Raw genomic sequence first — 21114 nt, 5'->3', positions numbered from 1 at the left:
TCGATGCCTTGAAATCCAACATCAAGGGACGGGGAGTTAGCTTCTCCTTAATTTGATCCAGACACACAATGGGAACCTGCTGTGTTCCAGAAACACTGCTCTGGAGTATAGGAACCCAGGACCATCAAGAGCAGATCCGGAGTCTGAGGACCTCACACTCAGTGACACTCAGCCCATGGCAGGATGAAGGCCCTGCATTGCAATTGAACGTGACAGGCAGCCAAGCAAGGCACAGCCAGAAAGATAAGGGCCTAATCAGAGTGCAGACAGAGCAGTGGAAGGGCAGGCTCAGGCTCTCCCATCACTGGGGACCTGGGAGGACCTTGTAGGGTGGGGAAGAAGGTCCTATATGCCTCGAACTACAGCAGGCCCCCTCTACTTCTGGAACCCCCAGAAGTTATATTATATATTGTAATATATTATATATTATGTATAGTACCTGCTCTAGACTGGCATGCATAGTACTTCTCCATCCTACTCCCACTGGCTAGGAGTTGAACACATTCCTTTCCCAAATACACACATATAAACACAGACACAGACACACACAGAGAGAAAGAGAGAGAGAGAGAAAAGAAGAAGAAGAAGAAGAAGAAGAAGAAGAAGAAGAAGAAGAAGAAGAAGAAGAAGAAGAAGAAGAAGAAGAAGAAGAAGAAGAAAAAACTTTAAAAAAAATTTTTTTTGGTTCTTTTTTTAAATTAATAACTTTAGTCAGGCCTGGTGACACAGGCCTGTAATGCCAGCTACTAGCAGGTCATCATTCATCAGGCCTGACAGGATAACTGAGTAAAACTCTATTCTAAAATGAGAGGTTACAGAAAGAAAGGAAGGAAGGGAGGGGGGGACGGAGGGGGAGAGAGAGAGAGAGAGAGAGAGAGAGAGAGAGAGAGAGAGAGAGAGAGAGAGAGAGAGAGAGGAAGGAAGGAAGGAAGAAGAAAGAAAGAAAGAAAAGAAAGAAAGAAAGAAAGAAAGAAAGAAAGAAAGAAAGAAAGAAAGAAAAAAGAAAGGCGGGCTTTTTTCCGGTTTCCCTCGGCAGGAGCAGTCATGAGCAGCAAAGTCTCACGTGACATCCTCTATGAGGTGCGGGAAGTCCTGCACGGGAACCAGTGTAAGTGCCTCAAGTTTCTGGAGATGGTGGAGCTGCAGATCAGCCTGAAGAACTACGACCGACCGTCAGAAGGACAAATGCTTCTCGGGCACCCACAGTCAGGCTTAATTCAACCCATCGCCCCAAGTTCTCAGTGTGCATCCTGGGGGACCAGCAGCACTGTGACGAAGCCAAGGCTGTGGATATCCCCCACATGGACATCAAAGCGCTCAAGAAGCTTAATAAGAACAAGAAGTTTGTCAAAAAACTGGCCAAGAAGTACGATGCCTTTTTGGCCTCTGGGTCTCTGATCAAGCAGATTCCAGGTATCCTGGGCCCCCGGCCTAAACAAGGCTGGCAAGTTCCCCTCCCTGCTGACACACAATGAAAACATGGTGGCCAAAGTGGGTGAGGTGAAATCCACAATCAAGCTCCAGATGAAGAAGGTGCTGTGTCTGGCTGTTGCTGTCGACCACGTAAAGATGACCGATGACGAGCTGGTTTACAACATCCACCTGGCTGTCAATTTCTTGGTGTCCTTGCTCAAGAAAAACTGGCAGAACATCCCGGCTTTGTACATCAAGAGAACAATGGGGGAGCCCCAGCGTGTGTATTAGGATGCTCCAATAAACCTCAGTGCTGCAAAAAAAAAAAAAAAAGAAAGAAAGAAAGAAAGGGAAAGAACAAGAAAAGAAAAGAACAAGAACAAGAAGGGCTAAGAAGACAACCCAGAGGTACAGCATTTGTGTGAGGCGCTATGTTCAATTTCTAGTACTGAAAATAATTGAACCAAAAAAAGTAGCTTGGCCTGGTGTCATCAGTAATCTCCAGCACTTAAAGGCTAAGGCAGGAGGATTATGAGTTCAAGGCCAGTTTGAGTTTCACAGAGAGACTGTCTCAAAAGAGTAATAATAATTATAGCCATAATTATTATTATTAAAATCTTCTCCTCAAGGGATGTCAGAGCTGGGGGTATGAAAACATGAATTTGTTTCCTGGGCTTGGACCCTGGCATCCCTGCCTGTGGTTCCTTGGTGTTGGCTGTTGGTTCTTGGTGAGCTGTTCTTTTTCCTCCATAAGTGGGGGTGATACTGGGGCCTCCCCTGTGTGTGCACTATGAAATGTGCGAGGTGGGGAGACTCAAAACAGAGTGCTGAGTGTTCCCTCTGGCTGGTTGTAAATGCTGCTATTCTAATCAATTTAAAGTCAAGATATGTAAGTGCTTGGTGGTCGATCTGTAAGAGTTCTCATGTGGTTTCTACAAGCATCTGTGTATTTATCCTCAGAGAAGCTTAGACTGAGCCTCAGCTTAGCAATAACAGAGGAGGATGGATCAGGGCATGGATAGGCCTCTCTCTCTCTCTCTCTCTCTCTCTCTCTCTCTCTCTCTCTCTCTCTCTCTCTGTGTGTGCGTGTGTGTGTGTGTGAGTGTGAGTGTATGCGCGTGCGTGCCTGCTCTCTGTGTGTGCAGGAATGCACTTGAACATTCACACACACACACACACACACACACACACACACACACACAGGTTACAGGACAATTCTCAGGGGTCACTTCTCTCCTGCCACTCTGTGTTCTGGGGCTCAAACTCAGGTTGTCAAGCATGTATGGCAAGAGCGTTTACCACAGAGGCCTCTTGGCAGCCTTAAGTTATTAGGCTATTTGAGAATCATTTATTTGGGCTGAAGAGATGGACCAGTGGTTAAGAGCACTGACTGCTGTTCCAGAGGTCCTGAGTTCAATTCCCAGCAACCACATGGTGGCTCACAACCATCTGTAATGAGATCTGATGCCGTCTTCTGGTGTCTTGTACAGCTACAGAGTACTTATATATAATAAATAAAAAATCTGTTTTAAAAATTCATTTGTTTATTATTTCTATGTGTATGTGTGTGGGGGTATGTGCATGTGAGTGCAGGGGACAATCAGACCAGAAGAAGGCATCATATCCCCTAGAACTGGAGTTACAGTCAATTATGGACCATCTGATATGGTGTTGGACCCAAACTCATGAGAGCAGCAAGCACTCTTAACCACTGGTTCCATAAATTACGATTTTTAATAGGTTTCTTATGCAGAACATTTTAGATTTACAGAAGAATTACATACATACTAGATGTCCCAAGCCAAATGATGACATTCCCGTCTTATACTGATACATTTGCTAAGAGTTGTGTACCAAAGTTGATGTAGTATTATCATTCATCCGGATTTCCCAACTTCCTCACCTCCCTTGTGTTCTAGAATCAATCCATCATCATCCAGGTGCCTCATGGACATCGAATCGCTTTGCTCTCCTTGGATTCCTCTTAGCTGTGAAAACTGGTCAGAATGTCCTTATTTTTATTACCTGGACAATTATTGTAGTTTTAAATTAGGAAACTGTTAGTTGTCTTATTTGGTTTGCAGGGCTAGGGCGTTAATAAGAGTTGCACAGGTTGGGATTTAGCTCAGTGGTAGAGGCTTGCCCAGCAAGCGCAAGGCCCCTGGTTGGTCCCCAGCTCAAAAAAAAAAAAAAAAAAAAAAAAAGAGTTGCACAGAGGAGCATGTTTTCAGTAGCCCTGATGTTGAGCAGGAGGAACATGGGGGCTAACACGAGGCCTTTTTATATTGGTATGGGTAAGTGAGTGGAATTTGTTTGCTTCCTCAGGAGAGGTCATGGATGCTCCTGACGATCTGGTCAGTGAAGGCATTCTCCCAATATTGGGCCTGGCAAGGGGCTGTGGGACCTGATCTGATATATTGGAGATAGAGGGGAGCTATTCTTTCCTGTATTGGCGTGGATGAGCAAGGGGGAAAGTGGATTTTTATCTAATTTAATGAAAGAGTAGGCCAGGCATGGGAGCAAAGTAATGGCATAAACACTGTCTGAAAACAAGTTAAAGGATTCCTAACTTCTTCTAGGGCTAGGCAAATGTGTACATCTCTCTGTAGTGAGGGAAATGGTGGAGTAGATAGTCGGGGGTTCATTGTGGCAGTAGTAGATGACCACAAAAGCCCATCTCTTGCCCCCATGGGTATATATCAAGGGAGTTCTGTCGATAGGGTCTGTAGCAAAGAGCCAAGGAGGCAGGCATTGTAGTAGAGGCAAAACAGAGGTCCATTTTTCATTAGGGTAATGATTGTCAATCTGTTCCAGGACCCCCATCAGGCTGATGGAGAGAGGGGAGGGGGTTACAAGGATATCCTGTTCTTTGCCCAATGTATAGTGGGACCAACTCAGACAGACACCCCAGTGATATAAGTGATAACACGAAGGCTTATTAATATTTTAAAGCTAGGCCTTTTGCTAGGCATTCTCCAGACTCCTCTAAGCTGACTAATTCTGGGCCACATGGCCAGGCCTACCTCTCTGCTCCCCTCTGGTCTGCCCATTCACCTCTGTGTCTGCTGGCTGAATCCACCGCTTCTAATTTCTAATCCCAGAGTCCTTCTCTCTGCCCAGAAGTTCTGCCCCTACTTCCTGCCCAGCTATTGGCCGTCAGATCTTTATTACAGCCAATCAGATGAGACGGTCTCTGATACATTCCGAATTGCCTTTAGCCAAGTGAGGGGGAATGAATATTTACAAAATAGAAAACCTGGTGACAGGTCATAGAAACAGCAATACCAAGATCCTGCCAGTATTTAGCTTTCTCCCATAAAGAATTAATAATTGAATATACAGAGACACGGCTTTACACAATGGGCCCCAACATCAAGGTCTGTACGGCTGTATCCCTGACATTTTTTGATCATGGTGGCAAGTGCATCAACCTCAGTCAGGATCCTGGGGGTACTCTCCACAGGGTATGGAACCATTCTAATACTCCTCAGGGCTGATGTAGGGCTCCCTCAAGGGTAGGATAGGGAGGGTAGGGAGGAGATGAAAACAAGAAGTTGCTTGGGCATTGCTGGGTTATATCTAGCAAGTGTCATGGCTTTTAGGACTGTATTGTTGGTTTCTAAAGCTACCTCAGTGGAGATAGTTCATGGAGAGGATGGGTTTTGACTCCTTTTAGGTCAAAGAGGGACTGCAGGGTGGCTAGAATGGGTGAGAGCCAAGGTCAGGGCCAATTAAGGTTCACTAAGAAGCTCTGACAGGAGCCAAGAGTCAAGGCTAAATGGAAGGAAAGGGTAAGTTTAAGGAGGCATGTTGCGGTAAGAGAGATTTCTGTTCCTGGGAATGTAATGGGTAAAATATGCTGTGTTTGAGGGGAGGCTATCTTAAACACTAGGGAGGATAAAGTATCAATTGATCTTTAAGTTAGGAGGGGAATGGGGAGAAGTCTCCCCATACCAGGATGTCAGCCTTGTAATAGTAAATGTGGGGGCCTTTGTCTAAGTAGGGCCTTAATGCATGTAACACCCTCCTGGCAAACTGTTTGCCATCTCCTGCAGAGGGACTGTCCATCCATAATGTGAGGCCATCCCAGAGTTGTTCCTGAGGATGGAGAGGAACAGAAAAGGAATTTCAATATCTATTGCTAGGAGAGGGACGTTGGTGGGAATGGCTGAAGCGAGGGGTAGCCCCCTCTGCGGGGTTCCCAAACCTGCATGGAGTTTATTAATTGCCCTTAAATCTTCAAGTAGCTTCCATTCCTGGAACTCTTCCTCATGGAAAACATGGAGTATTCCATGGACTGTGGGTGTCGGGGGGCAGATATGGTGGAATTGGAGTTGTTCTTTTAATAGTTCTGTGAAGCTTCAGGTTCTCCCTTGACAAAGGCCATTGTTCAATCCAAATGGGATCATCAGAAGGCCGGTCAAGGCAGGGGCTAACAAATTTAACACTGGCCCTTGGAATTAGGGATAACCTGGAGGAGGTTATCTAGTTTTCTGAGTTCTGTGATCTCTACAGGCCCTTCCAGCTATTTTAATGTGGTCTCCTTCTGTCTGTCTAGCAAGTACAACTTCCAGGCTTCCAAAATATCTCTCCCTGGAATGTCGGTGGAAATCTTGGCTATGAGAGGACATATCATGCAAGGACATATCAGCACAGTAGACACTTCAGGTTCTTCCTATTTGTAGGCTTGTCTGGTGGTAAAGGTATGAGAGCAACATCCTACAAACAATAGTTGAGGCCTGGAGATTAGCTCCCAGTCTTTTGAGACCCCTTGATGCCTCAAAATACTCTTGTCTGCTCCTGTATCAATAAGGCATTTGCATGGTTTGCCACCTATGTTGATGATTTTTGGGTGAGATCTTTCTGAAATGTCAGAAACACATCGAGCTCTTATTGGGGTGTTCCTCCTTCTTACTGTCAGGACTGAGAGCTGCTTGGTTTTTATGTTTAAAGGCTCCAGCAGTTTGCCATCTTTGTCATAGCAGGAGCAACAATCTTTTCTCCAGTGGAAGCCCTTACAGCATCAGGGGCAGAGTGTCCTGGGGTAGCAGTATCCACGATGAGGGGATGACTTTAGGGCATTCATTTCTTGGGTGTGGGGAGCATAATCCACCTATCATAATGTTCATGTTTGAGACTTTGGCGGGCAAGCCTGTATTCAGAAGTCATACCCTCCCAAATGATATATTTTTTAAGAAGGATGTCCCTAGACAGCTGGATGGGGATTTTTCTTTCCAAGCTTGTTTTTGTCCTAAGAGTGAAATCAGAAAGGGTCTCTTCTGGTCTTTGGTGAAGGAAGATCAGGGAGGTGGTATTGTCCTAGAGGCCAGAGGTGGGGGTGTGATCCTATCCCAGGCGCACCTGGTCAAATCCTGTGGGAAATGCAGCCTGTTGACCCCAGTAGAGAAGGCTCCCTGGTCAAAATGTTCATCATAGCCCTGATGTCTTTTGTTGGTCATGATTTCACCTGACCTGTTAAAGGCATTCATCTCTATATAGAGCTTCCTACTGTAGAAAGAGTGGGCCAAAGAGGAACAGCAAAGAGGAGTATCCTCCCAATCCTTGGGAGTGTTTAAGATGGCAATTCAACTTAGGAGTCGAGATTTAGTCCATGGGTTATGAATTCCATCTCCTTGACTGCCTGCCTGACCTCCTTCAGGTCTCCAGCCTGATGGGGTGCTGATATAGGGGCCTAGCTCCAGTAGGGTACACACTGACTGGAAACTCCTGGAACTCTGGATTTCTTGCAGAGTTGTTGGGTGATAGAAGAAGGGGTGGAGGGAGCCGTAAATTTATGTGGCATCTTCCTAGGGGTCAAGGGAGGGTAAGGGGAAGTACACAGTGGTTTGAACAGGGTTAGAACATGTTGCAGAGACTGAGGGGACAATAGTCTTGTGTATGTCCTCAGTCACCTTGTTAAGGGCTGCAAGAGCTGCTAAAGGGTGGTCCACGGTGGGATCATCATCAGACTTGTCTGATGTGGAGCAAAGCATACTCTGTGGGTCCCCAGGGGCCCATACATTAATAGATGGCAGCAAGATAGACAGAGGATAGAGGGAAGGGGCTTCTCTTCCTAGGTTCCTTGGTGGTAGATGGGATAAGCAACCCAGGGCCATGTGTTGGGGTCATAAAGATCACCCAGGGGGCCTTTAGGGGACCTCTCTCTAAAAGAGGGGGCTTCCATTGGGTAAACTACATGCCATGTATCTTGAGCAGGGCCACAGCCCTCTAATTTGAGACTTTTGTTGATGTGACATATTGAGGTATTTCCCATGGTAGAGAAGGTACAGAAAAGGCAAGAGCAGAACATTCTGGGGCCTTTTGGCAAAATGGGACATTTCTCCAAAGTCCTAGATGCAAGCCTGCAAGCAGGTTGGTAAATTTCAGTTACATGCTCCCCACCCCTGTCCCCTGCCCCAGGAGAGAAAAAGATAGGTCATTGCCGAGACCTAAACAGACTGTTGGGGTCTGGGCAGAGGGCTGAGGACCTTCTACCAATGACAAGGAGTAGCTTTATCCAGAAGGCATCAGTTGCTCCTTGACTGTGCCCAGTCCCTCCAGACAGTGTAGCCAAAAGTAAAGAAAGAAGAAGAGTCTGCTAGCCCTCCGGATGGGAAAACAAGCTCAAGAAGGCTAATGTCCCTCCGGAGGAGTACTCACCCTCCCCCTAAGCATCACGGGGATCCCTTAGAGACCCACACTGGTTGCCAGATGCGGGCTTGAGTCCCACGTTGTCCTGGAAAAGTCAGACTCCTGCATACTAGATCGATCCCAGAGGGCAAACAGGCCCAGGCATGGCCGGGGATGAAGGGGGTCCTGAGCCGCAGTGATTATGATGGGAAAGAAAGCAGGAGACTGTGTCAGAGATCAGCTCATTTATTGGGAGGGGGCAGAGAATAAATATAACCTAGGGGAAATGGCTGGGTGGGCCCAGGTGGTGATGTTATTGGCTTGGGCAAGAACTTTGATGATGCCGTTTACATACTTGAGAGCAGCAGGGGCCTGGGGAAGGAACCTTATAAGGTCGTATAGAAGGGAAGTCCAGCCTGGGATGTTTCAGGCCTGTGGGTCAGATAAATAGCAACCAGCCCTTGTAACCCTGGAGATGCATGGACTTATCAGTTGCTACATGCACCAGGGTATGTCAGTGCCAGGGGAAATCTATCTGCTGGGGTTTGTTGGTGCCAGAGGGGGAGAGCAGCCAAACTCCTGCCCCTTTCAGGATGAGAAGTTCTGGGGTTTGGGACATGCTTCAACCCCTCCTCAGCTCCAGGCCAGCCCCACAGCCTTGGCTGGCTTGGAACTTGATATGTAGACCAGGCTGCCCTGGAACTCATAGAGATCCATTTGCCTCTGCTTCCTGAGTGTGGGATTAAAGACCTGTTCCACCATGCCTGGTTCTTTCTTTTTCTTAGGTAGGGTTTTTTTTTTTTTAACGTGTGTGTATGTGTGTGTGTGTAAACCAGAAGAGGACAGATCTCCTGGAGTTTTGAGCCATCTGACATTACTGAGCGCTGGTCCTCTGGGAGACTTTAAACACTGAGCCATCTCTCCAGCCCCACCCCTGTCACTTTAATGATATCGTCCTGCTTTGTAATCGACCTAGCTCTTCATACAATTGTGAACATATCCCATGTTGGGAAAGAATTGTATGTGATAACATTCTCAGAGCCAGACTCTGGGCAAATTCACCCATGCTGGCTTCCAACCCCTCCTTTTGCCTCACCCTCCACGAGGATAACCTCTTTTCTTCCTTTTTGTTTTAAATTTGTTTATTTTACAGGTGTGGGTGTTAAGTTCCATGTGTGTCTGAGAGGGCACCTAGACTGTCCGTAACAAGAGTTATAGACAGTTGTGAGTCACTATGTGGCTGCTGGGAATCGAACCCACGTCCTTTGGAAGGGCAGACGGTGCTCTTAACTGCTGAGCCCTTAGGATAATTAGGATAATTTCTATAAGTGGGTTAATTAGTAAGCACACCTATCAGGTTGGAGGAGGCATGGTCACAATGGCATGTGTTCCTACCTCATGTCCCTCTACAATACACAGGAGAATTGCTGGGGCCTTGTTCTTTCCAGCAGCACTCACTGAGCATGACTATGTAAAGTTAATTTAAAGGACATAAATGACCCAGAGCCTCAGTTGCAGTGGGCACATTTTAAGCTCAGTGAGCACACATAGCCAGTGCTTACAGGAACCGGTGGTCGAGAAAATACTCCGTTACCCCGGAAACTGGTCCAGAATAACGTTCACTTGATGTCAACCATCAGGAGAAATTTGAGGTGATTTCTGGGTTCTTTTCTGAGCGTTTATGGATTGTGGCTTAAAAACTGCTTTGAAAGCTTGTGTCTTATGCCTTCCGCCATCTGTAGACAAGCTTGACTGTGCGATTCTTTAGAGCCGTCACCGCGAACCTTGCATTTGAATCCGATTTCCTTCCCAAAGATAGTGCTCGACGAATGTGTATTCAACTCATCTCTAAATAGGGCTGGAGAGAACTGGAGAGAAGATTTAGCAGCTAAGAGTGCTTACAGTGCAAGCATGAAAACCAGAGTTCAGACCCAGCACTGGTATAAAAGCCAGATGTGGTCCTGCATGTGCCAATGGCTCTGGTACTGATACAGGTGGAGAGTGGATTGCTGGGCTTCTAGGCTGCCAGCCTAGGAGCTTAGGGAGAGACCCTGGCACAGAGAAACAGAGAGAGGATAATAAAGGAGGACACAGAGTATCTTCTTGCTTCTGTGCATGAGTGTGCTTGAACACCACACAGGCAACACACACACACACACACACACACACACACACCTCCATAAAAACCTGGCCTGGTGGTCTCCGATACTTCTGGGATTCACAACCCAGTACTTGGACCAAACCCAAAAGCTCCAGTTCAGGCCTTTATTGATGATGGACAGTGGGTGTGTCCAATCACTTTGAGGCCCAGAGGTGGGTCCATCCTCAGAGTCTCTCCCCTTGAGTCAGTGTTTGTCAGGGTGTTTTGTCCTCACTGTGACACAATGCCTAGGAGAAGCAAAGGGTAAAGACATACGCTGGCTCACAGTTCAAAGAGGATCCAGGACATCACGGTGGCAAAGGCTCCGTGGGAGCAGGAGCAAATCCCAGCAGTGAAAGCTTGAGGTGGGTGACTACCATAGCAGTTGGGAAGCAAGACACTGGGCCTAAATTGGATTGACCTATAACCCTCAAGACCCACATTTATAATCCTGGTCATCCACTTAGGCTCCATACCCAAAACAGTGCCACCAACTGGAGGTCCAGTGTTCAGATACCTGGGGTGGGACATTTTACACTCAGCTCTAACACAGGGGTAGGGATGTGGGGGTGATTATTGATGTGTACAGTTCTTTTTGGAGCAATGGGTGTCTGGAATTAGATGGCTATTCTGTACGTAGACTACAAACTACTGAGTCGTCCGCTTTAGAATAGAGTTTGGGATTTGGCCAGATAGCTCAGCAGTTAAGGGCGTCTACTGCTCTTACAGGACCTGGGTTTATACCTCATGTCCTGATTCCTACGGAAGTAAATTCCAGAACCTAATTCTTGAAGGCCTGATCTGAACGCTTCCACTTCTTCATAACAGACTTTATAACTCCTACTGAAATGCATTGTGGGAGGTGCAGGATTTGCCAGTCAACCTGAGTTCATTCACTCACACAGTAAAGACCACACTCTAAGGAGAGGAAGACGGAAGTTAAGAGCCTGCTGGGTAGCAGTAGGCAAATTCACTCTCCAGACAGCTCCGGGCACCCAGGGGGAGAACACAGGTGGGTCATGCTCTTTGGAACCCTAAGTAAAACTGCCATTGCTTGACATTAAGGGCTGGGCTCTTCCTGTGAAAAGTCACTGGGAATGCTGTTCTAGCCCTTTCCTGACACAGTCCTGGCCAGCCAGGTCAGGCCAGCCTTGCAAACGCCACTCCTTTATGGAGTGCTCTCAAGGTTTGTGACACATGAGAGACCCCCTGAGTGGCACACACAGTTCTGGGCGCTAGAATGACTGGCCAGCAGGTCTTGCTAGAATCATGGGTCCCCCTCCCTCAAGCCTTAGTAGGGAGTAATTGTCACCAAGAAGCAGGGCCAGGATTTCACTATTTCTTAGAATTTCTGGAGCTGGAGAAATGGCTCAGCACTTAGGAGGCACACTGTTCTTATAAAGGACTCAAGTTCAGTTCCCAGCACCCATGTTGGGGCAGCACATAACCTCCTGTAACTCCACACCCAGGGCACCCAACACTTCTGGCCTTTGTGGACACTGCACTCATATGCACACACAAACAACACACACAGTCAAAAGTAATGGAAATAAATCTTTTTTGTAGTTTTGTTTTGTTTTTGTTTCTTGAGACAGGGTCTCTCGGTGCAGCCCTGGCTGTCCTGGAACTTGCTGTGCAGATCAGGCTGGCCTCTAACTCAGAGATCTGCTTGCCTCTGCCTCTGCCTCTGCCTCTCTGCCTCTGCCTCTGCCTCTGCCTCTGCCTCTGCCTCTGCCTCTGCCTCTGCCTCTGCCTCTGCCTCTGCCTCTGCCTCTGCCTCTGCCTCTGCCTCCCAAGTGCTGGGATTAAAGGCTTGTGCCACCTCCACCCAGCCATGGAATTAAATCTTAACAAAAATAATAATTTCTTTGTCACCAGGATCTTGGTTCCTGGGTGCTCCTCCATGAAACATTCATAGCCACCATCGGCTTCTCGTGTCAAAAGAGCCCAGACAGATGGCATCAGCTCTGCCCTCAGTCCACACTAATTGATCGCACCCTAGTTTGTTTATTGCTACATAACGAGTCTATTTATCTCAAGACCCACACTCCCTCTTTCGCCTTTAGATTCATGGGCATCATTAAATGTTGTCCTTTTCGGGGAAACCTTACAAAGACACACTGGACCCTGACTATGCTCAACAGACCTTCACAGTTTCAGCAAATCAAAAGACACCCACCCTGCCCCCACCCAAGGAGATCACAGTAGCTAAAACCCAGGGAACCTTGGTGTTCTTAGGTCCCTTTGATGTGCAGAACTGGTCTCACCAGCCTCAACCGATGTGGCAAGACTTAAGACAGACATGGATCCCAGCTCTGTCATTCATTAGTTATGTGACCTTGGGCAATGCATCCACCCTTTCTGACTGTCAAAAACCCTTATCTAAACTGAAAAATCAAACAAAAGATACAAACCACAAGGAACGGATCCAAAGCTAGTGGCCAGAGTTTTGTGTGGTTATTGTAGAATAAGGGGGGATCAAAGGCATGCAGCTAGCACTTATTACGTACGCGTGCACACACACCCCTCCCGCCGCCTTCTGTGGATATTGACGCTGCAGAGACAAGAGCAGCCATGCGCTGGCTCCTCCTGAGGAGTCCTGTCTTTATTTCAACTTCCTTCAGAGAGCAGGAATAGACAGCTTGGACGAGAGAGCTGAGGGTGGTCACTGAAGGCACATCATGCAGGCTTCAGATGTAGCTCAGTTGGTAGACTGCTTGCTTGGTGTGCACAAAGCCCTTTAATCAACCCCCAGTGTGCTGTGACTAGTTATGGAAACCTGCGTTAGCAGTTTCAGAACTTGGGAAGTAGAGGTAGGAGGATCAGAAGTGGAAGTTATCTTTGGCTACATAGTGAGTTTGAGGCCAGCCTGGGCTACATGAGACCCTGTCTCAAAAGAAATAAATGTGTGAGGTGTGGCGGTGCGTGCCTTTAATTCAGCAATTGGAAGGCAAGGAGGGTGCATCTCTGTGAGTTCAAGGCCAGCCTGTTCTACATAGAGTTCTATCTTTTAAATACTGTGGTCTTGGCTCGCCCATGGGAAATATGTCGCAAGACCCACAGAGGAAGCCTAAAGCATCAGATAGCACCAAATCCTACATGTGTTTTTCCTATATGTCCTTATCGATTAAAAGGAATAATTTACGAGACTGATAATAACCATTAGTAAGACAGAACGACCTGTGCAGAACTGTGGCCTCCCTCAGAACATCTGCCAAGGGACCAGCAGGTAGGTAGCATATACATACAGCATAAACACACTGTGCAGAAGCGTGGGTCATGTGCCGGGTGGACAGAGTGGCATTGCATGACATTTTATCATGTTTCTCAGAATAGTACACAATGTAAACATTATAAATTGCCTATTTCTAGAACGTTCCATTTGATTTCTTTCACAGTTGACCTTTAACTGGCTACAGAAAGTGAGGTGGAGAACAGGCAGATAAGCGAGCTTGGTGGCAGGGTCTCTGTCCCAGTGTGGATTCTTAGAGACATTTCTCATCACTTCCCTACCGCGGCCCTGGTCACTCCACACTACATCACTTTCATCTTTGTATTTTCCACTTCCTACAGTTACCAGCGCTTGCGTGTCTCATCACCACATGCCTCCGGGTGCCAAGAACACAGCCTGGTGCACAGCAGGTACACAAGCCTGTCTGCTAATTGACCTACCCCTTCATCTTGCCATGGAAGCGAAAACCAATGACGTCAAGGTCAAAGTCTCGGTTCATCTTAGAGCTTCTAATATGTGAGTGTCTAGACAGTCCTTTTTATTTTTGGCATTTTTGGCAAAGTGACTTTCTGCTGGAATTTAACAAAACCAGACAACGCCTGTCTCCCTAGAACCTCCTCTTCAGACACAGGGCCACCTCTCCTGGAATCCACAGACACCCTGGTCGCCGGCTTCTGTGTGATAGAGAGACAGAGATAAGACAAAAGGCTTACAAACCCCTCTGGAATATCCTGATGCCTGAAAGAGAGGCATAGAGCCTTCACCCAGAGGCGGCCTTAGCTAGAAACGTGCCTAGACACATGGACTGATTCAGACAGGAGCCAAGCAGGATACACTGCCCCAACCAGTGCTAAGAATCTTAAAAAACAGACCGGAAAAAATCTAGGGTAGAATATAGAAGGACAGGAAGACCTTTCCTTATTTTCCTTAATCCAACAGTTTCTCTTTTTTTGTCCCCAAATTGGGACAGAATTCAGGGCCTTGTGCCTGTTGAGCTACACACTGCTGGCCTGTCACCCCAAAGAGTCCTAACCCTCAAGAAGTTGAATACTCAGTTTGTGGCACAGAGGGGAGAGAGAAGAGAGGACCCCTCCTTTCAAACAAGGTTTAATCATGTGTGCGTCAAAAGGTTAAGAACGGTGGTTAAGGAAGGCACGTAATTAGGCTAGCCAGTCACCATCCTAAACATGACCCAAAACTGCCACAATCACGAGAAAGGAAAAGTGTTTCATGCTCCAAAGAAAACAAAGCCACTTCCAACAGGAATTGGCTGTCATAGTCTCTGCACTCGGAAAAAAAAAAAGAAAGAAAGATCAACAGAGCATCCGCCCAGCCTGCCCAAGGCCCATCCCTTAAGCCCAGGTCTCCAGGGAAGGCAGTGTGCCTTTGTTTTCCAGTCTGTGGGCAACTGGCTGGGCATGGAGCCAGAGGTGAGGGACCTGTGTGGAAGAGAATCCTGCAGGGTGCTGAGCCTTGCAGGCTAGAACTGCTCACGGGTGGGCTCGGGCTTTGCCCGGACCGAGATACCCAGAACCCACAAAACAGGGGGGGACAATACTGCAGAGGCAGTGCCCTGGCCCGCTCTCTTCACGCAGCTCCTGCCAGGGATCTGGGCAACTTTCCTGCCCCCCACCCTACCCCCACCCCCACCCGGTGTTCCATCCAGCACCGCAGTCTTACTCATGGGCCTTGGTACTTTTAGAAGTCGTTTGGGGACCTTTCAAAATTGGCACGGCCATGTTTTCTCCCTGGGGCCCCCTCAGCTTTCAGAAGCTGCTTTGCTACGTTGGTATACAGGGACACTCCCTTCCTCTGACCCTTCTTGGCTTTGGAAGAGGAGGACCTGGGAGGTGGCAGATGTCCCAATAAATGCTGGAAAGAGCCCTGTGAGTGCTCAGGCGGAGGAGCCAGAGAGCTGCGCCAGCACTCGGGGTAACCTCCGGGGAGGGCGCAGTCCACACACATCCTGGCTTCTGAGAGCAGACTTTGGGTGTCTGCCCATTATCAGACTCTCCAGCTCAGCCCTAGGCCTTGAGCCCCACTGGGGTGTCCCTCAGCGTGGAGCTGCCCTTCTGTGCTTACATAAAGCTTCTCATTAATACACCCCCCAGGGATGCTTAGTCTCCAGCTCCCAGCTTCCTCATGATCATGAATGGCACCTTCATCACCAGGACTCATCATTGGAGCCCCAACTTACTGTGCACTGTTTAATTGGAAGGACCTTTCTAGACTCCATATCCAAAGTGCTTGCACCCCATGCACCAACTTCCTTTTATTAAAGTCGGCCTCTTTTAGGATCATGTTCTGTCTTCAGTGAACTCAGTGTGAAGTCACGAGGGGTTGGGACGCTACATGGTCTCTTTCTTCTTCACAGGGGCTTGGCAGCCTTCTCTCCTCCACTGGGTGCCTTGGGGAGTGGATGAATGGAGACACTGCCAATCGCCTCTGCAGCCACCAGACTCACGCATGCGCGGTTTGCACTGACGGACCCCATTGCCCAAGCTCCTGTCTCACTGGTGTTGTAATGGGAGGCACACAGAAGAGGGGCAGAGCAGAGGACAGGGTGCAGTAGAGAGCTTGCTCGATGTGGAAATCCCTCTTGGAAGCTCTCTCCCACAGTTCTTTCTGAAGATCACACCTTGCCCCTTTTCAGGTCTGGTGGCTGCCACCAACCCTGAACTGCTTCCTTATGCCTTGAGACCAATTTTCTCTACACTCTGTACTTGGTACCTTCATTAAACTGCCCTTTGAGTGATCCAGTTGTTACTTTCCAGGATCAGTTCGGGGGCCATGTCTGACTCAATGACCGCTGTTAGCCCAACAACACACTGGGCCGTCCTATCTTAGGTATTCAATATGCCTACTTTGATTGGGTGACTTCATTTTTATTTTAGTGAGGTACTGGGTCCTGAGCATCTTGGGTAAGCATGTCATCACTGAGCTGTATCCCAGTCTTGACGCATGAAAGGGAAGGATGCTGGAACCTGGAGAGACGAGATGGTTCAGCAGTTGAGAAGGCTTATTGTAACTGCAGCACCAGGAGACCCAATATTGTCTACCAGCCTCGTCAGGCACCCACACATGTGAGCATACCTGCACACAGACAACATACACAACATTAAATTGTCTTTGAAAAGAAGAATGCTAGCCTGGCGTGGTGGCACCCAACTTTAACCCCAGCACTCAGGAGGCAGAGGCAGGCAGAGCTCTGTGTGTTCAGGGCCAGCCTGGTCTACAGAATGAGTTCCAGGAAACCAGGGCTACATAGACAGACACTGTCTAAAAATAAAGTGCTGTGTTTCTATTTATATTTTATTAAAGTGTGATTTATATACCATAAAATTCACCCTTTTAATAATACAATTTAGGGCCTTTGCTATACTTACAAACAGCCATGACCATGACCACTAACTGAAGCCTTCGTCACCCTATACTCATAGCAATGTGTCCCTTCCATTCCTGGAAAGCCCAGTTTGCCCCAATCTGTGCCTGAACTTGACTATTCTGGACATGTCACCTAAGTTGGATCATACTGTATTGGATTTTTCTTTCGATGTCTGTTTCTTCTCTTTCTTAATGTCATGTTTTCAAAATTCATCCTATATCAGTTTCCTTAATTCTTATTGCTGGATAATTTTCCATTATGCACATGTACATGTGTGCACACACATGCTCACATGCATACACACTATATTTCCTCTCTGGGTATTTGAAAGTGCTACTGTGAATATTGTTGCATATACCTTATATGAACATGTATCTTCTTTATTATTCTTATTCTATGTGCATGAGTTTTTGCCTGCATGTGTCTATGTGCACCATGATCATGCCTGGTACCCACCAAGGTCAGAAGGGGTGTCTGATCCCTGGAGCTGGAGTTCTATATTGTTGTGAGCCATCATGTAGGCACTGGAAATTGAACCTGTGTTCTCTATAAGGACAACAAGTGAGGGGCTGACCATTTCTCCAGCCTCTTGCCACCCACCCCACACTGTTATTTTTGAGACAGGCTCTTGGTGTATAGTCTGGGCTGGCCTCTAACTCATGATCCTCCTGCCTCGGCCTCCTGAGCAATGCAGTTACAAGTATGTGCCACCAGGCCTTGCTAAACATGTTCTCAGTACTCACAGCATGTACGGAGGAGGGGAAATTCCTGGGTCGCACGATCTCTCTTCAGTTATTGTTTTCAGGAAGGATCCCGTGTTTTAGGTTTCTGTGTGTCCCACAACATGCATAGTGCATTCTTTCCCATGTGGCCACAGGTATTGATATCTGCATGATGCAATGCCCATACCAACCAGGGCATGGAACAAAGGACATCTTGACAATTGCAGACCCGCCTTTAGGCACACGTCAGCCGATCAGACTACACAAACAAGAATGCTCACAGTACCGTTGCTGGTTTACAAACTGGAAACAATCCAATGTCCATTGAACATAGATTGCATAAATACCTTGTGGACTGTCCAGCAAAGAAAACTAAGCGAACTGTCACTATTAGGAAGAGCCCAGGGGGACCTCACATAGTGTTGAAAGAACCAAGTCTCAAAAGAATACGTAAGGGGTGGTTTCACTCATGTGAACTTCCAAAACAAAGGAAACGGAATCATGTGGCTTAAGGTTATATGGGTAGGTGGAAAAACTATTAAAATGATTCTAACAAAAAATAAAAAACAAAAAAACCAGGATATCGGTTGTCCCTGGCAGCAAGAGGGAAACTCGTGTCAGGGAAGGGCTCAGGAAATTTCCGCAGATTGCAGACAGGTCTCTCTGAATAATCGCAGCTGGATGGCACCTGCCTCCTTCTCCTCTATTCCGAAGTTTGATTTGATGCCTCAAAGACCAGGCGGAACAGAACCTAGGTCCAGGTGTCGGAGGCCTGGATTCTAGACCAGGTTCACCATCTAGGAGCTATGTGACAGAAGTCGAATGACTTAACCTCTGTCTCAGATTCGGTGTCTCTAAAACAAGATGACAATGACATTAGCCATGACCGTCCTGAGGCTTCCTCTCTCTAGGTGCTACACTCAGGGAGGCTACTGGTGTTATCCAAGGCTGACTGAAGCCACCTTCAGGAGGAAAAAGGATGTTAGCAGCTAGAGCCTACCTAAGGGTACTACATCCAAGTAGGAATGGACCCTGGGACTCCACCTCTCAGTGGGATGTTGCCAATTCCAAAGGCAGTGTCCCCCCACTTCCCCCGCTGGGAATGGCTGTCGCACATCACCATCAAGGTGGGGGGAGCTAACCACAGCTCTCAGATTTGTATCTTCTCCATTTAAGACACCAGGCAACAGAGCCTAGCGTGTCTCAGTACAAACTGACCAGAGTCCCAGGGACAGGATTGGTACTGATCTAAGGTGGATCAAGTGTCCATTCCTGAGCAACTCAGTTGTGGCGAAGGAGCAGAATCATCTGCAAAACGGGACACGAACTGCGAGACCGAGTGGGAGCACAGAGCTGGCTGTGAGTGCACAGAGATCTAATTCTGTAGGGAGCGTGCATGGCCCCGAGTGGGTGGGGAAGGGAGCCCAGAGCCCAGAACAATGGACACCAACTCCTATTTAATCAAATCTCTGTAATACCCATCAAGGCAACGACGTAAGATCTGCCCATTTTACAAAGTGACTAAAAACCATGTGCAGTACCCAGGGTCCTTTTTATTGTTGTTTTTTTTTTTGAGACAGGGTTTCTTTGTATAGTCCTGGCTCTCCTGGAACTCACTCTGTAGAGCAGGCTAGCCTCAAACTCAGAGATCTGCCTGCCTCTGCCTCCTAAGTGCTGGGATTCAAGGCTTGCACCACCACCACCTGGCTGCCCACCGTTCTTTGAGAGCAGCACTGTGAATGTTTTGGGATCCACAATTATCTGTAAGGCAAGGGACCCTCATTTGCAACATGATATGGTTAGCAGCAGCCCTGGCCTCTCTTAACTAGATGTCATTGGCACTCCTCTGGCTGAAACAGTAAAAACGTCTCTAGTGGGGACTGCGGATGCATCAGCAGTGAAGAGCATTCAGGATTCAGTTCCCAGCACCCACATCAGACAGCCTGCAGCATCTTTAACTTCAGATCCAGGGACTCTGACGCCCTCTTCTGACCTTCTAAGGCACCTGCTCATATGGTGCACATTCAGAGAAGCAGACATATGCATAAAGTCAAAATACATAAATCTTCTTTTAAAGATTAGTTTATTTATTATATATGAGTACATTGTAGTTGTCTTCAGATACACCAGAAGAGGGCATCAGATCCCACTACAGATAGTTGTGAGCTTCCATGGGGTTGCTAGGATTCGAACTCAGGACCTCTGGAAGAGCAGTCAGTGCTCTTACCCACTGAGCCATCTCTCCAGCCCTACATAGAGCTTTTAAAGAAATATCTTCAGGGGGCTGGTTGTTCACCATCCTTGATATGTGTAAAGCCCTAAGTCTAATCCATCTGGATTATGTCAAATGTGCCGTGGGGTTGGGAACCACCGAAACAGGCCCTTGAATTGTAACAAAGCCTTTCCACTGCTATCACAGAGCCAGGATCCAAATCCTGGCTGGTCTGACCCCAAAGCCTGTTCTGAGTCATGGTCTCCCTCGTGGTAATGTCTAACTTGCCTCACACAGTTGCGATGCTATCGGTGTGAGCACACCTTGAAGAGTTAGGTGAGACACAGTTTGCCAAGTCTGCAAATTCCTCTCATGTGTCTCATGGGCAGCCGCTCAACAGGACAGGGCTCTCTGTCACCAACCAACCGCATTTCACACTGGGCTTCCTGATGTGGCTGCTTCCTAGGTCCTTTTCTTCATGGGGATTGAGACTTTTTTTTTTAAAAAAAAAAATCATTTACAGTTCATTTACTTCTCTGTGTAACATCTGTGTGTATGGGTGTCCGTGCGTGAGGATACATGTGTACCGTGTTGTGTGTGTACAAATCAAAAGGCAACTTTGAGGAGTCGTTTCTCGACGTCTATCAAGTGGGTCCCAGGAATCGAGCTTGGATTGTCAATGTTGCCTGTAGGTTCCTTTGAGGTGAGCCATCCTGCCAGCCTCTCTCATGATGGCTGCTATATCAGGTTCTTGTCTTTCTGCGTCTCATTCTAACTCTCTATGCTCTGCCTTACTACAGCTGCTCGTGCTAGACTTTCTCCAGAAGAGTTAGAGCTATCTGCAGATAACCTGTTCCTGTACCAGTTCTTTTCTATTACTGTGATGAGACACCATTACCAAGGCAAATTATAAAAGAAGAGTTTCATTGGGCATATGGTCCCACAGAATTAGGATTCACATGGCGGGGCAAAGGGACGGTGGCAGGTGGCTGGAGCAACCTCTGAGAGTTCACGTCTTCATCTACAAGCTGGGCACAGCAGGAATGCACGAGTCTGGAAATCTCATAACCCACCCCCAGTGGCACGCCTCCTCCAAGACCACACCCCCTAATCCTCCCCAAACCAGTCCACTAACTGTATTCAAATATAGGAGCGAGTATTCAGATATGGTTGCTTCCTAGGTCCTTTCTTCTCTGTCCTAATGGGGCTGTTCTCATTCAAACAACAGTCCCCAAAGGCTACTGACAAAATAAATTACACCTCTTCCTTCATGAAAAGGGGCTGCTTTCCTCTAAAGTCCTGTTTCCTTGGAGTGAACTCATCATAACTAAAGCTCCTCCCTGAAACTCCTGCTGGGGAAAAAAAGCCCTCCATGAAGTC

General features: G+C 47.5%; 1 pseudogene; it reads left to right on the top strand.

The window, feature by feature from the left end:
* The first annotated feature begins 1044 nt into the window (after window positions 1-1044).
* Window positions 1045-1704, top strand: LOC116886662 (annotated as a pseudogene).
* The last annotated feature ends 19410 nt before the right edge of the window (window positions 1705-21114 follow it).

This window comes from Rattus rattus, chromosome 17 (genome assembly GCF_011064425.1).
Source record: "Rattus rattus isolate New Zealand chromosome 17, Rrattus_CSIRO_v1, whole genome shotgun sequence".
Classification (NCBI taxonomy): domain Eukaryota; kingdom Metazoa; phylum Chordata; class Mammalia; order Rodentia; family Muridae; genus Rattus; species Rattus rattus.
The sequence above is the reverse complement of the archived record's forward strand: the minus strand, read 5'-3'. Positions and strand labels throughout refer to the sequence as shown.